The 12,824-nt window shown below is 50.8% G+C and overlaps 1 protein-coding gene across 1 annotated transcript in view; it reads left to right on the top strand.

The window, feature by feature from the left end:
- Positions 1-56: 56 nt before the first annotated feature.
- The window catches only part of TMOD1 (tropomodulin 1), an 87,845-nt gene continuing 75,077 nt past the window's right edge, over positions 57-12,824 (top strand). Inside the window, exon 1 of the mRNA XM_023242477.2 lies at positions 57-198. The gene's annotated coding sequence lies outside the window, so the exon portion shown is untranslated. The remainder of the gene's footprint in view (positions 199-12,824) is intronic.

The following is a 12,824-nucleotide window of genomic DNA, read 5'->3' on the forward strand; positions in this document are numbered from 1 at the left end:
TGACAGCGCTGAGCCGGGCCCGCCCCTGACTCCCACCCCCGGAGCCCACAGCGCCCGCCCGCCCGCGGCCGCCCGGGAGCTCGTCCAGCCCCGCGCTCCGCTCGCTCGCCCGCCCGCCGCCCGCGCCCGTCCGCCTGCCGCCTGCGCTCGCCCCGTCGTCGCCCGCGCCCGCGCCCGCCCCGGCGGCTCCACGGCCCGGTAAGCCCCCCACCCGGCCCGGGGTACCCCTCGCGCTCGCGGGGCTCCCTGCCCCCGCGCCGGGGCCCCAGCCATATCTGGGCAAAATATTCAGCTGTCGCCGCCGCCGCCAAGAGGGACTGAGCGTGGCTCCCTCTATAAATAGCCGCCGCCTCGGGTTGCCTCCGGGGCTGGGGAGCCGGGGGTCTCGGGGTCCGGAGCCCCGCGCTCACGTCCGCGCCGCTAGGCTCCCCCGGCCCCAGCCAGAGCGCCCTCCTCTCAGGCCCTCGGCGCCGTGTCTGTAAACGACAGAAGGACCCTTGCGCGCTCGCAGAGAGGCGCGGGGGCCGGGGTCCTGAAGGAGCGGCCGCCCCCGCCACCCACCAGCCGCTCGACTCCCGCGCGGCGGCGGGGCTCTGCGCCCACGGATACTCTGCTGGGGACAGGTGCCCGCCTGAGCCCGGCACCGAGGCGTGCCCCTCCTCCGGCTGCCGAAAGTTTGGGGGTGGGAGTGGGACGTATGTGGTTGGTGGACGGGGAACCGGGGTTCGGGCTGCGCCTGTTTGAGGCAGGAAAAGTTTCCGAAACTGCGCGAGAGGACGCGGTTTAAAGCACCATGATACATACACGCATTTCGGGCCAAGGTAGAGCGGGCAAACGCCTGGAGGCAGAAGCCGCCTCCCTGTCGCCAAGTTACACGATGGCCTTGGCGAGCCCCTGCCCTTCCCTGGGCCTCAGTTTCCCCATTTGTAGGGGCGGGGTTTGGTTCGGGAGCTGAAGCTAGGAGTCTTGGCGGTGAGAGCAGCAGGGCGCGCTCTTGACCGCTGGCGCTCCCCCACACCTGTTCATCGGCTCTGGCCTGGGACGCTGGGGCCAGAGCCTTGCACATCCGGAGGCATTGTGGAAAGAAACCGGACACTGTGGCAGTCCCTCTGACTCAGGCCTATACTGGGACCTATTAGGGTCCTCGGAATAGCCTGGGCCCTATACCTCCAGGAAGAGCGTCCCACGGTACTTACGGGCACCTCTGCTGGGGAGCAGCCATCACCCTCGCAAAGCATCACGTGACTCAAACAGCTTTAGACCCAAAGAACTGGGCAGGACCAGAGGCTCCAGTCCAGCTGCTCCCTGGTCTCAGTTTCCCCACCTATACAGTGCCTATGAGACGAACTGGAACCATGCCAAGCATCACACCCTGCCAGACCCCCAGCCGCTTCCTGATATACCTTACGGACCCTGCCCTTGGTCTCTGCCTTAACCCTCTCAGACTCTTAGAGATGACCTAGCCCAAGCTTTTCTCTATCCAGATCACAGAACCAGACCCTAACTCAGGTTCTGGGCTCTCAGAGGGAGCATCCCCCAAATCTTCATCTTTCTCCCTATGATGGCATTTATTTTAACAAGGGCCGCAGAACCCCCTGCTCAAGGTCACATGCTGCTGGACACACCAGGAGGCCTGCAGTCTCCACTAACCTTTCTCCCCTCTTGCCTGCCCCTTCTTGCTGCTCAGGCCGGTCTTGGGGATCTCTGAGCACCCCACCAATGCCCCCCTGTTCTTTGATCTGCTGTCCAGGACTTTCCCTTGCTCAGATGATAGCGCCCTCATTCTGAAATTTCATTTTTATGTCTACTTTCTATGATATATTTTCTCTAAACTCACCTCAGAGCCTCACTGATAAAGAAGTAAGGGGAAATTGGGGCGCCTGGGTGGCGCAGTCGGTTAGGCGTCCGACTTCAGCCAGGTCACGATCTCGCGGTCCGTGAGTTCGAGCCCCGCGTCGGGCTCTGGGCTGATGGCTCAGAGCCTGGAGCCTGTTTCCGATTCTGTGTCTCCCTCTCTCTCTGCCCCTCCCCCGTTCATGCTCTGTCTCTCTCTGTCCCAAAAATAAATAAACGTTGAAAGAAGTAAGGGGAAATGAAGACAAATAGAGTCTCATCAACTTGAGCCATAAAACAGGCAGAGTGAAAGCGAGCAATGTTGTCGTTTGGTGTATTTACTCCCTTTAATGAGCCAAACTTGCAAACACATTTTCGACCGTCTTGGCCCCTGAGTTGCTCCCAGCCTAAGTGGAAAGGCAGTGTCCTCTAAAAATAACCTCCACCCCACCTTATCAGAGCCTCACACCTTCTCCCTCATCCAGGGTACAGCTGCCTCCTACTCCTGCCACTCAGCAAAAATGCAAAAATGGGGAGTAGGTGGTGTCAGCTCTGAGTAACAGGAGGTGGACTGACCTGGAGGTTAGGACCCCTGGCTCCTACCCCAGCTCTGCGACCCATTTAGAGTGACCTTGGGCTATGAGCGGGTGGGCGAGATGGTCCCCAGTAGACCTGGAGTCAAGAGAGCTCAGAGGTTCCCTTGGAAGCCTTGCTAGCATGAGAAAAGTGGAGTGCCCGGGATGAAACTCAGGGGAACCCACCCCATGAAGAGGAGGGAAGGTGCAGGAGAAAGTGGTTTCCCAGGAGAGATGTCAGTTGCTGCAGAGAGACAGAGGGGGCTGGGGACTGGGAAGGGGCTACCAGGATTGGCAGGTGGTCCCGGGTGACTTTGGCCAGGGCATTGCAGACAGTTCAAAAATGGGAATCTGCCACTGCTTTACTGGGGCCAGTGACCCAGCCTGTCTGTCTGAGCCTTAGTTTCCTCCTCTGCCCAATGGGGATGATAATAGCACCTATTTCATATGGGTTGCTGTGGGGATTAAGTGGAGAGGATGCTGGGAAAGCCCTCACCAGTGCTTGGTACCTGCAATGATATTTCTAGGTTAGTGAGTGGAAGAGGCAGAGGCTAATGGGAGCTCAAAATGTGGGGACCAGGCCTGCCATTTCTGAGAGCTTGGCTGAGAAAGGAGGGGAGAGGAAAGGTAGTGGGAGCTGGAGACAGGCATGGGCAGCAGGCGGATGCTTCTGGAATGAGGTTGGTAAGAAGAGGTGGAGAAGGACCCAGAAGAAGGGAAGAGGGTGAAAAGGGAAGAGGGTGTGCTTATGGGAGGACCAGGTCCCGCCTTAATCACCTGCTGAGCGTCAAGGGCTCTAGAATCGCATTCCTCTAGAATCAGGCTGAGCAAAGAAGTGAAGTTAATAAAATGAAGCCAGTCCTGGCTCAGACCCGTGTCCCCTTGGCAGACTTCATCTGCGAAGGAGGGTGTTGATGGGCCACTAAGGGTAGTTTGACTCTGCCCAGGAGCCTTGTGACCTTGGCTTGCTTATTTCTGAAATGACATCATCTATCGATGACTCCTGCTGAGTCCAGGAGTCATAATGGCCTTTTCCAGTCAATGTTTTGATTTTTTAGTCTTACTAATAGACCAGCCAGACTGCCAACATTTCTAAAGAGGCCAGTTCACTTTTCACATAAAGCCAGAACACCAAATAGATCAATTATTTGGCTACTCAGAGCCATTATCAGTTTAAAGCCACAGTCCTGTTTCTGTGGGGAAACATGAATCAGAGAGCATAATTCTGGGGCCATTTCCTCTCTCTTGTTTTGTTTTATAAAATCCTCCTTTGGTTAATTGTGGAAGGACCAGACTCTCTTTGCTCTTAATGATAGCGAGAGAATGAGCTCATCGGAGTCAACCTAGGACACGTCTGGGAGGTTTTCTTCAATGTTAGGAGGTGCTGCGTCCTTGCCTGATCTGAAAAACTAAACAAACTCAAGCACTTCTTCTGTGTCTCTTTTCTTGCATCCTTTTGTTTTTCTCTCAGAGGAAAACCGGTCTGTGAAAGGCTGAAGTTACCGTGCGTGGGGAGGAAAAGGGGTGAGGCCAGCCCAGCCCATGCACCCATGTGTTCCCACCTCGAGCCATCTTCTCAGGGTCCCCAGCCTGAGCCACCACTCACCCTGGAGCTTCTAGGGCAGTGACTCCAGGGCCATTCCTGGAGGTGATTCTGGTGGGTGATGAGTTGCAGCGACAGGGGTGTTCGCCCTCCATGCCCCCGGAACTGAGGGAAGCAGCAAATGCCTCTTGGCATCACTCAGCCTCCTTAATGAACTCATCTTTTCAAATCCCTTAAATGGCGGTGCCACTCTCAACCCTACTCTCTTTCCACCCCACACCGTCCTATGATCCCATTTATTCCCATGGTCCAGGTACCCCCTACAGACTCACAATTCCCACATTCATGTGTCACACTGGGACTGCTCTCCTCAGTTCCAGGCATCTGTCACTCCTGCCAATCAGACAAAGCCAATAGGGCGTCCCAAAGGCACATCACACCCAACAGGCCTGATGCGGGCTCATCACCCTGTCCTCCTCCGGTGTCCCCCATCTTGGTTAACAGTAACACCATCCACCCAGGCACCGAGCCAGAGATCTCCTTTCTCTTTACCACCCCATTTGTTTTGTCAAGTCCTGTCAATCCTGCCTTCCTAAATATTCCTTCCATTCATTTCTGTCTCCATGAATGGAGTTGACAAGTACTCCAATCATGACCCCAATCGAGTATTTGCCATCTCTCCCCTGAGCTATTGTCAGAGCCTTGTAAAAGTCTTTCCACATCAAGCCTTTTCTTCTATGCTGCTGTTAGTAGATCTTTAGGAAATGTAGCTCTGACTGTGTTATCCCTCTCCCTACAGGGACTCCTCATTTCCTACCAGATTCCTTGGCAATGAACCCAGGACCATCAAAGGTCTAGCCCCAAGCTACTTCCCCAAAACCATCTCTTGGCACTCTTGCAAATTCTCCTTACCTTCTGGTCATGGTGCAAGCATCGTGCCTTCATGACTGTCTGTCTTTGGCCCTGCTGTTCATTCTGTCTGGAACGCTGTTCTCTCCCTTCCTAAGTTGGCAAACTTGTAATCATCCTTTAAAGCAAAGCTCTCCATTGCCTTATCTGCATTCCCTCAGCCCCTAAATGGACCTCAGAGCACCAGCCATAGTGTGTCCTAAATGTAATCACCTGCTCACATTCTCATCTCTGACTGGACTGACAGCTTCTTGAAGATGGTTTATGGCTCCTTTGTTTCTCCTTTACCAGTGTTCCAGAGCTCAGAACTTGGCATAGTGTAGGTATTTCGTGTGATGATAAATGACTGACCATTGAATGGATGAATGAGGAAACAGGTATGCCAATGAAAGCCCAGTGATGGCCATGACAATCACAAACCATCAACCAGCATCTACAACATGTTTTCCCACAGAACCATCAGCTCTGTGGCGGCAGAAACCACACCTGTTCTGCTCCCCCTCTCACTCTGCAGCCCCTGTCAGCCCCATCGCAATAAATAGAATGATTCCATGATCTTGTTTGAAACTCAGGAATCCTGTAAGGGAAGAAGGGCAGGTATTATTAACCCCCTTTTGTTGATAGGACAGTGAACCCAAGTAGCAATTGTTCCAGGTCATCCGATTGGGGTGTGTATTCCAGAAAAACCCAAGTGCTTTCCAGGGTTTGGGAAGCTTGAGAAGTGAAAGTCCTTGCACTCTATCCTAGGGCCTCTCTAGCATTTGAATCATTTGGGATCTTATTAAAATGCAGACTCTGGCTCAGGAAGCCTGGGAGGGGTTCTGAGATACGGAATTTCTTATTAGCTCCTTGTTTCTAATAAGCTCTAATCATTTTATTAAGCAATAGGCTTAATTCCTAATAAGCTCTAATGAACACCTAATAGTGTGAAGCTTTTCCTGTACACACAGACCACCACACTTTGAGCACCAAGGTGAGGGCTAGTTACCTTGGCCATTGCATTAAGACATTGTTTTTATTAAGATCTACAAATGAATTCATTTAGGCCCTGACTCGAAATACAGGGCTCTTTCTGGGTTTTTGTTTTTGTTTGTTTTTTAATGGAGCCCGCACAGGACACACAGATGGAGCCTGATGGGACAGTTGGTAGGGGCACAGGACATGGTGGAGCACGTGGTGGGAGGGGGGAACAGGACAGGCAGGTGGCAGGGACTCTGGTGCTGGGGCATGTGGCCGCAGTGTTGCTGGTGAGATAGGCCCCCAGCCTTGGCCTGCTGCTGGAAGGGTCGGGCTGAGCAGCGGTGGGTTATTTCCATCTTCTGCTACCTTCCCTCCTTCTCCTTTGCATTCTAGAGAAATTTAGGCCCAGGCAGGGCTTTTAAGTCCCTACTGCCCAGCTCTCGGCCGGCCTGGAACCTCTTCTCAGACTCCTGTGTCCCCTTGCCTTTTCAGGGCGCACTGCTTACAGGTGTGGTATCTGTGAGCACAGGGTGAGTGCTCCAGGTGCTGCAGTGGGGACCCAGATGCCACCCTGAAAACCACTCAGAAGAAGGGTGCCTGGGTGGCTCAGTTGGTTAAGTGTCCAACTTTGGTGCAGGTCATGACGTCTCGGTTTGTGAGTTCGAGCCCCAAGTCAGGCTCTGTGCTGAGAGCTCAGAGCCTGGAGCCTGCTTCGGATTCTGTGTCTCCCTCTCTCTCTGCCCCTCCCTCATTCGCACTCTGTCGCTCTTTCTCAAAAATAAATAAACGTTAAAAAATAAAAAATAAAAAACTACTCAGAAGATAAGGGTGAGGGGAGCCCTGAAGAGGGACTCCTTCCTTGCAAACCCAGGAAGATTTAAAAAGTCAGATTGGATGACAACATCGTATGCATTTGTTTATGGTTTTCTACTGCATTCCATTTACACCATTAAAAGGGTTGAGATGGCTTAAAATAAACCTGCACAGGCAACATAACTGGTAAGAACAGAAGTTTTAAAAAGACAGGGCAGGCTTGAAAATCAGGATCGTGAAACGCTGAGAATCTGATGGGACCCGAGGGCCTTGTTCCAGCAGAACGAACGCACTCGTGCCCCGTAGTTTGCCTGTCACCTCAGCGAGCCGCTGGGTTCCCTTGAAGGCCACTTGGAAGCCCAGGTTAAGAATGCCCAACACAGAATAAGGAGAGGAAATTCAGCCAGCATCTTGGCTGAGATGGCAACTGTTTGTGAACACCCAAGTCAGCTGTGGGATGAATCACGACAGCCAAGGGGGAAGGGAGACGAGACGAACTGGGGGACGGTTGGTGTCTGATGAAAAGAACGCCAGCCTTTCAGGAGAGAGAATGGGGTCTTCTCAGAGTGTATGTCTTCTCAGAGTGTATGTCACATTGGAATACTCAGTGGAAGGCAGTTTAGCATAGTGCTTACGAACATGGAGTCTGGGGGCACCTGGGTAGCTGAGTCTGTTAAGCATCCAACTCTTGATTTCAGCTCAGGTCATGATCTCACAGTTCATGAGTTCAAGCCCCGCATCAGGCTCTGTGTTGACAATGCAGAGCCTGCTTAGGATGCTTTCCCTCCCTCTCTCTGCCTCTCTCTCTCTGTTTCTCAAAGTAAATACATAAACTTAAAAAAAAAACAAACACATAGACTCTGGAGACCCCCTCCCTAGGTTCAAATCAAAGTTCTGCCTTTTACTGGCTATGTAAATTCAGGTAATTTTAAATGCTCTGTACCTCAGTTTCTCTTTTTGTAAAGGGAGTTGTTGTGGGGACTAAATTAGTTATTATATGTGAACATTTAAGACAGTACCTGGGATGTCGTTAGCATTGCACAAGTGTGAGCTATTATGGGAAAGCAGCATGGAGTAGTGATGATGAATATAGTCCGATTGAATCTTGTCTGGGTTCAAATCCGGGCTCTACTACTTACTAGCTCTGTGCCCTTGGTCACTGTATTAAGTTACATAGTGTCCCCCCCAAATCCCATCCACCTGGAACCTCAGAATGTGACCTTATATGGAAATAGGGTCCTTGCAGATGTATTTAGTTAAGATGAGGCCTTACTGGGTTAGGGTGGGCGCTAAACCCAATGACTGGTGTCTTCATAAGATGAGGAGTGGACATACACAGGGAAGGAGGGTCTGTGACGGCAGAGTCAGTGATGTAGGTACATGCCTAGGAATGCCAAGGGATATTGGCATCACCAGAAGCTAGGAGAGAGGCATGGGACAACAGATCCTCCTTCCGAGCCTCCAAAAGGAACCAGCCCTGCTGACACTTGATTCCCAATTTTTGACATCCTGAGTTGCAACAGAGTAAATTGATGCTGTTTTAAGCCATCCAGTTTGTGGTCATTTGTATGGCAGCCCTGGGAAATTAATACAGCCAGATTACTGCAGTTTCGTTTCTTCATCTGTAAAACGGGGATTAAAAAGTACCTGCTTCACAGTTATTAAGATTGCACGACATGATCTATATAAAGAGCTTATCACCGCGCCCGTTATGCAGTATGTACAGAATAGCACTTGCTATTATAAGGTACAGTGACGTGGCGGGCAGTAACAGCCCCGAGGGTGGGTTAACAGCATTCCACTGTTTGTCTGCATTAGAACTTGTGTAGCCGATGCCCCATGGATGAACTTTCATGTGGTTCCCAGTGTTTTGCTAATACAGATAATAATCAGATGGTTTGTGCATGTATCTTTGTACAAGTCAGGGAGTCAACGAGTGGGATGAATTCCTAGAAGTGGACTTGCTGAGTCAAAGGGCGTGTGCAGTTGGGTAGATAGGACTTAACTTGCCTTGAAGGAGGGCAAACCAATGTGTGCTTCTGTTGTATGCGACAGTGCCCGTCTCCCCCACGTCTTGTGAACACTGGGAATTCTCAGGCCTTTGCATCTTTGTCGGTGTGATAGATGAGAACTGACGGCTCGCTTCTCAATTTACCTTTACATGATTATGAGTGAGCTTTTTAGCCATTCGTATTTTTGTGTGAATTGCCTGTTCCTTTCCTCATTCTACATTTTCACTGGACTGGTTTTGTGTTTGTTTCTGGTTTGGTTTAGTGTTTTGGTAAGACTCTGCTAAATAAATTATCTCTTCGTTCAATGTGCAGCAAATAATTCCCCCATTTGCCTTTTGGCGTTGTTCATGCTAATTTTCATATTGGTTTTTCAGTAAATACAAAGACGAGCTTCATAAGCTTACGTTAACACCTGCTGTGAGGCAAGGTGACAAGCTGTGTTTGTAAAATGGAGAATGAGGAGAGGAGTGAAGTCCACAGGCTTCTAATTTTTATTCTACCCGTGCTTTTGCTTTCTGGCTGTCAAAGCCAGTAATAATGCTAGGCATTCACCCATTTACTTAACAGACCTGCCGTCAGCACCTGAGAGGTGCAGGCTTCCTGTTGGACGGTGGGGGAGAGAGAGGCTTGCCCTCAAGTAGCTTCCAGTCTTGGGGGCAGAGGGTGCAGTAAGACGATGTTCCCGATGGCCTCTCCCATTTGTATGAAGGTATTTGTCTTGCCTGACCCTTTCCAACCGGGAGAAAGATGACCTGGAAGAGGCTGGGCCCGGTGAGAACTCACGGTGGCTCAAACCAGGGGCGTTGCATCGAGGTGGGGAGAAGGAGCCACCAAGCGGACTATGACATGGTCTGCAGGCCGACTATGGTCGGGAGATGGTGTCAGAGCCCTTTCCTGGAACCCTGTTGCTTACAGTGATTTGTGCGGTGACTCAGACACTGATGACCTCAAGAGACGCAAAATGAAATACACCCTGGTGCATGCACACACACGCACGTGGCCTTTCTAATTCAAACCATTGGCCAATTTTGACTGACATGTAGACCTTTGAAGCCCACTGTGTCCTGGGACGGGGCTCGTAGCAACTGCAGAAAGAGGCAAAGTCAAACACTGTGTTTAGTTTCCCTGCTTTTTCAGCAGGTGCTTTCCTGTATGACTAAGAGGATGAGATCAGCTGGGGAAAATAAAAGCAAACAGGCCAAAAAAACAAGTCTTGTAAAGATAGCTGGTCTCTGAGTCCCCATCCTCCCCACCCAATGGCCCCGAGCATCTTTCATAATACAATCAAGCCTTAAATCTCATCTTTCAACTCCCCCAACCACCACCATCAATCGGGATCTCAGCCGTCTCTGGAAGGCCTCATCTGGGACTGTGTCATCCCTACTCACGTGCCTGTTGTAACCCTCCCCACCAGCTCCAGAATCAGCCCAGAGTATCTTTGTGCATTTTTTTACTGTTAGAAAGTTCCTTACGCAGACTGTAAATCCACGTCCTGGTCATCTCGGTAATCTATGTCTTCTGCCTGCTGGGGACCCCCAGACCACATCTGTTGCTCCTTCCCTGTCAGTGCCCTGCAGGTTTGAAGAGTATGACCCGTGTCAGGGTCCTTCAACTGTTCTTCACATGGTCCCCCTGCTCCCCTTCTCTGGACTTAGCGCCACTCGTGAGAGAAGGTCCAGTTCACAAAAGAGGTCACTCACATGGCCAATAAACGCATGAAATGTACTCAGCATCATTAGCGATCAGGGAAGTGCACAATGAGGTACGACTACCACCCACCACCGTGGCTAAAATGAAAAGTACTGACCATAGCAAGAGATGACGAGTTTGCAGAGCAACTGGAACTCTCATACATCACTTGTGGAAATGTAAAATTGTGCAATCACTTTGGGAGAAACTGTTTGACAATGTCTACTGAAACTAAATGTACTCTTACTCCGTGAGCTAGCAATTCTACTCCAGGGATGTACCCAAGAGAAATAAGAGATTGTTTCTACCGAAGACATTTGTAGCCCTATTTATAGTTACCAAATACTAGAAATAATTTAAATGTTCATTTGCAATAGAGTAGATAAATAAATTATATAGTTTATTTAACGGAATACTATCTCCATCAGTGAAAAAGAATGAACTGCTGCTAACACACAACACAGATGAATCTCACAGATGAAATGTTGAGTGCAAGACACTGGTGCCCAGGGTGGCTCAGTCGGTTAAGCGTCAGGCTCTTGGTTTCGGCTCAGGTCTTGATCTCACAGTTTGTGAGATCGAGCCCTGCATTGGGCTCTGTGCTGACAGTGTGGAGCCTGCTAGGGATTCTCTCTCTCCCTCTCTCTCTGCCCCTCCCCTGCTCTCTGTCTCTCAAAAAATAAATAGACCAAAAAAAAAAAAAAAAAAAAGGAAGAAGAGGAAGACAGACACAAGGACATACTCACTGTGGGTTTTCATTTACATGATGTTCAAAAGCAGTTAAACCTAATCTGTGGTTGTAAAAGTCACAGTAGTAGTTACCTTTGAGGGAGATGGATGGGAGGAAGTATAAGAGCATTCTCGTGCACTGGAAATGTCCTGTGTCTTCATCTGAGTGGTGTTTACACAGGTGTAGACGTGGAAAATTCAGGGAGCTATACTCTCAAGACTTATACACTTGACTGTATATAAAACCAATGCCTTAAGAAAAAAAGAAAAAAGTACCCCCCCCCAAGTGAAAGAGTGGGGGCCCAGAGCTGAGTTCCCACAGGAGGCCAAGCAAAACCACCATTGCCTTGCTTTGGTCACTGTCCTTTGATTAATGCAACGGAGATCCCACCATGATTTGGGAGGCCCCACACTGTTGACTTACCCTGGGTCAATAGTCATTTTAGAACCACTAAGTCTTTCTCGTGGCTGCTCAGCTATGTCCACCGACCTAGTGCTTATGGGGTTGGCTTGCTGGGCCCCAGGCATTGTGGGACTGGGAAGAGGGGAAGGAAACCAGGAATCTGAACTGCATCATCCTTTATCTCATTTCCTCTGTATAGCACCCCTTGTGAGTGAATGTTGTGCCTTCACTTTAAAAACAAATCCGTGGGGGCGCCTGGGTGGCGCAGTCGGTTAAGCGTCCGACTTCAGCCAGGTCACGATCTCGCGGTCCGTGAGTTCGAGCCCCGCGTCGGGCTCTGGGCTGATGGCTCAGAGCCTGGAGCCTGTTTCCGATTCTGTGTCTCCCTCTCTCTCTGCCCCTCCCCCGTTCATGCTCTGTCTCTCTCTGTCCCAAAAATAAATAAACGTTGAAAAAAAAATTAAAAAAAAATAAAAAATAAAAACAAATCCGTGAATCTCAGAGCAAGGCAGGGGTTTTAGTCTGCATGACCCGTAGTCCAAGCTTTGCCTTTCACCAGACTGACCAGAGAGGAAGCCTCATCTGTAAAGCGGGGCTCATGGCCTAGCTTGTAGCCCCTGGTGGTGGAGGAAGAGACCATGTGTGTGACACCACCCCAGGAATTTCTGTGTGAGTGTTATCGTCCCAACTTAATGATAATTTTCTTGAGGGCCAGAAATAACAATTTCTGTCTGTGCCACAAAGGGGTACCATGTCCTGCCCATACTAGGTTCTCAGTAAATAAGTGAATTGGGTTGTAGAAACTCAGCTCCAGAGAGGTATAGCAGCTTGCCCAAGGTCACACTGCAAGTCCTCAACCAATAGGACTTGTAACCAGATCCCCTGACTCCCATCCAGATGTTCCTTCTGCCATTGTACAGTGGCCCCAGCTTCCTGTGGACCTCAGGGACTGGAGATTCTCATGGGTTGGAAGCTACTAAGGAGGAAGGAAAGGCCCGGCCCAGGGAAAACAAGGCCCAGTCTGGCCCCGGGGCCTTCAGGGTGTGTGTCCTGGGAAGCGGGCTGGGAACAGGTTGTAGGCTATGCAGTTACTCTCTTGAAATTCTTAAATTTATCTTTGGATTTGGATTTTTACGTGAAGTCCCATGGCCAACAGAGCATACACCAGGGCTTGGAGCCTTGGCCCACACGAGGTCCCACCTCCTGCTGCCTCTCTGCTTCCTGGGGACAGGTTCTTAGACTCCAGCTGCCTCACCTCCTGGTGCCCCCAGATCCCGCCAGCCTCCCCCTACTCCCCCTGCCCAGCTACCACTGGGGATCTCTAGTGCCTTCAGCTGGCAATTCTGCAGGACAAGGCT

Source organism: Felis catus, chromosome D4, assembly GCF_018350175.1.
Source record: "Felis catus isolate Fca126 chromosome D4, F.catus_Fca126_mat1.0, whole genome shotgun sequence".
Lineage (NCBI taxonomy): Eukaryota > Metazoa > Chordata > Mammalia > Carnivora > Felidae > Felis > Felis catus.